The sequence below is a fragment of the Neomonachus schauinslandi genome, unplaced genomic scaffold (assembly GCF_002201575.2).
Source record: "Neomonachus schauinslandi unplaced genomic scaffold, ASM220157v2 HiC_scaffold_1750, whole genome shotgun sequence".
Taxonomy (NCBI): domain Eukaryota; kingdom Metazoa; phylum Chordata; class Mammalia; order Carnivora; family Phocidae; genus Neomonachus; species Neomonachus schauinslandi.
In genome coordinates this window covers 3,431-7,544 of record NW_025410440.1, presented here as the reverse complement: position 1 = coordinate 7,544, position 4,114 = coordinate 3,431, and positions in this window count along the sequence as shown.

Below are 4,114 nucleotides of genomic sequence, written 5' to 3'. Positions count from 1 at the left end.
CCAACAGCTCCTGATATCACACCTCAAGAGTCAGGACTCGGGGGGGGGAACCAGTCATTCTCATAGCCAGGTTCTTGTTCAGAATGTAGATACTCCGGATTGAAAGGCAACTCAAATGACAAGTAACCACCACAAAAAAATACAGCTTCTCATGTAGCCAGAATTCAGAAACTTTCTCCTCTCTATGCTCTTGTTTTGGAGCTCTATTCTGCCACCTTTCTTACCTCAAAGCAAGAGCCAGGAACTAGGGAAGAGGATCCCAGGCCAGCTGGGTGGGCAGCCTCATGGGGGATTCCCTAAACATCACTTTGAACAGAGCCTGCAGCACCAGGCATGCTGACAACCACTGGGGGCTCCCCAAGGCCTGCGACCACACTGGCTGGGGCCTGGGCAAAGATGGGCCCACCCCTGCTTCCTAGGCCTTTTACCAACATGACTGCCAATCACGTAACCAGTTTCCTGGGCCTGAGCCGAGTCCTGGTGGAGACAGGAGACCTCAGGGGTGAGAGGCACAGCAAGACATACCCAGCCCTCCCACAGGGCAGAAACTGGCAAGTGCCCCAGTCAAGTGAAGACAAGCGTCCTGTCGCAGGGAGAGAGGATGGCCACAGCATGGGGCCACTGCCTCTGTGGGGCCCTAGAAAAAAAGGAGCAGTAGGGAGAGGGCACCCTGGGAGGAGGGGGTGTGCTGCTGGCAGGCCACAAAGCCACTCAGGGGCCGCATCCTGTGACACCCCCGACTACTCCTTCCTGACAGGGGGGTGGGGGTCACAGGCACTCTTCTGGCTGAGTGTGGTGAGGGGTGGCGGAGCGAGGTCGCCCTCCCTCCAGACGCCGGTCCACAGCTCGGGGCCTCAGCTGACGTCAGCGGGGTCCTACCAGGTGTATCACGCGGACAACACATTGGGCCTTGTGTGAAAGGCTGGGGGAGAGCCCGGGAAGATCGGGCTGCAGTTTCAATGTTCCAGGCACCACCAAGGCTATTTCCTCCAGAAAAGGCACTCAGACACACAGGGCGGGGGGGAGTGGGGGGCAGGTCACACTGCCCTGGTGCGACAGTTCTGCATCTACGGCAGATGCCCTGTTGCCCACCCTGCACGAGTATCCCTGCTCCAACTCCAGCCCTCCTGCCCCCACCTGCCTGCCCCAGTGGCTGCCTGGGACTCTGGAAAGTGGCCCCATACCCTGCAGGGCCGGTCACCAAGGCCACACCCAACACCCGCACAAAGAACATCAAAGCTAGCACCTGCTGTACCCACTCCGTCCCTGACCTGACCTAACTTAAAGTAGGCCGGGGTGAAAACCATTTGCATGACTGCCTTGCTCTTACACGAAAGCAAGTCCCAGCCCAGGTGTGTGTGGCTTGACGAGCTAGATGTGTGGGAGAGCCAGCTATGTGGGGCCAGGGGCTCAGACTCAGAAACAGGTGGGTAAGTCTGTGCAAGCGAGCTCTGCCCGCCACCACCGCTCCCCTGGTGGCATGGAGGTGGGGTCTCGTGGCCAAAGGGCAAGCTCTCAAGTCACCATGCACTCAGCCAACTCCAGGGGCCCATGGAGCTGTCCCCCACAGCCTCAGCCAGGCACAGCGCACAGGGCTCACCATGGCCCCTGGCTATTCTCCTCACCCCAGAGCTGGGCACCATCTGAGACAATCCCCAGACACAAGCCGTATGTCCTGGTGGGGTCAGGACAAATGCTGCTGGTAGAAACAGAGAACGGAACACATCACAGGCCTGAGAGCAGCCCACCAGAAACGGCCAGTCAACACAGCTCACCAAAGAAGGCCCTCAAAAATGGAGGGGCTGAGCCCAGGCCAAGAGGTGATGGCCAGTAGTGGGCCCCAACCAGGGACACACAGAAAGCTGTGTGCCTGCCTGTTTCGAGACAGCGTCTGTAGGGCCTAGGCCATTCATTACCAAATCCTCCTGGGAGTAAACCCAGCTCAGATGGGACCAGGCAATGGCACAGGAAGGGCTCCAGGCCCATCCCAACCACTACCCTCAATGTCCCCATCCAGGGTGGTATGCAGTAGGGAGCCACCCAGAAACCGTCCCTCCTTTCTCCGGCTCATCCCTCGGGCCCTCCTGGGCACGGCTATGCATCCAAGCAAGGTGTGCCCCCACCCACGGCACGGCTTCCAGCAGCCAAAGCAAGTGTTAACCCCTGGAAGGACTCTAGTCAAACTTTCCAGAGTCCAGAGCTCTGCTACTGATCACATGTTCTAGAGCTTTCTCTCATCCCAGAGATGAGAGGGAAACAACTCCCTATCAAGGCCCGGCTGTCACTTTGGGAAGAATGGAGGTGGAGCAGGGAGGCCAGTACCAGAGCCTACAGCTTAGCATCATGGGCTCTCCTTGCTTAGCAGGACTGTTTCCAGGGAAGCTGCTACGCACAGCGCATTAGGCAATGGGGAGGGCCACAGGTCAGGGCTGTCTCAGCTCCTTCACTGTCTCTGTCACAGCTGCTTAGCTGCCTGCCTCCAGCCCGCCTAGGACAGAGCTCAGCTCCCAGTGCAGTGTGGGCCGGTTTGAACCAGCCAGGCTCACAGGCCCCAGCACAGTGGTTCTGGCCAGAGGCAGAGCTTTGGGTCTGCACTGAGTGGACCAGGAGGCAGCACCATGTGGCCTGTTATGTCATCATGCCAGGTCCAGGTCTAGCCCACTCACAGGACGAGAGACCCCCAAATTCCCCTGGGAACCTCCCCCCCACCCATTGGTGGCTTGGCTCTTTAGGACTCTCATTTAAGACCCAAGGACGGAAGAATTCCTCCACCTGAGAGGATCAAAAGATCATGGGCAAGGGAAAAAGGGGCTGGAAAGGGCCCAACTCTAAGGGGTACCCCCAAGGCTGAGGGGCTATGGGAAGCACTCCCCCAATTGGGTCAGAAGACCTATGGTATTCCTGAGCTAGGGCCTCTCGCCAGGGTAGGCTGAGAGGCAGTACCCTCCACCCAAAGAACTCAACCCACTTCCCTGCCAATGCCTTCTCTTTCCTCTCTGCACACCAGGGTCCTCCTAAGCTACCTCATGCCAAAGCAGGAAAGGACTTGGAGATCTAGAGGCTGGGGAAATGGCAACCCAGATTAGCCTCGTGCTGCTTACTACAAAAATGGCCCTCTCACCCATGGCCCCCAATTTGAGTAATAGCAGAAAAACAAGGCCCCATCAGCTATGACCATCTCCTGTAAGTGCAAAGAAAGATGACAGAGAACCCGTTCCATTCCTCAAAGGGCTTCTTGGAAGAAGGGGTATCAAAGTCAGAGTGGGGAGGAGGTACTGAGGTGGAGAGAGACAGGTGAACAAAGAAGGCAGCACACTGCAAACTGACCTGGGCCAGAGTGTGGCCCCTGCTGCTATGTGATGCACATGGAAGATCCACCTGGGCCAAGGACCCTCTCTGATGGCCGTGGCTGGCTAAGGACTGAGTCCAGCCACCACTCAGGATCCTCACATGGAAAAAGGAGGCTGGAGTGCTGGTAGCCTAAGAAGCCAGGCCTGGTGTGGGTAAGGTGGGATGGGGTGGGAGTCTAACTTAGGGCATAGCGTGTCTAGAAAGCACAGCATGCGGCCAGGCTGGGAAGAGAGAAGGGAGCCAGACTGGGGCTTCATGCAGCTGGTTCGTCCAGACCGGGAATGAGGGGAAGGGAGAGAGGAGGGAAAAGACACGATCCCGTCCTTTCAGTGTTCTTCCAAAATAAAACGGAAAGAGAATTCTTTCAATTGGGACATAGAAGATATACAAGAGAAGCTTGAAGACAGCTTTCGGGGGTGTGGCTGCTAAAAAAATAGAGAATAAGGGCTTGCGTGAATAGGAAACACCAGGGTCTCCCTGAGTCCAGGGAGCTCAAGAATGAGGGGAGCCGACTCTGAGGAGTGTGTGGGGGGGGCATCTGTCACCAGCTTTCTTGGGGGTCAACTTGAAAGGGTGGGCTGGAGAGTGTTGAGGTCGGGCAGCGGGGAAGGCTGAAAAATAAAGAAGCGGAAAGATCTGATTCGAGAAACAAGGGAAGTCAGAACAAGAAACTGATTATGAGTAGGAAATAAAGTCCTGAGAGGAGGAGAATGAAAAGCTTCCGAACAGACGCCAGGAGTCCCGACTACTGGGCCCCGGAGCT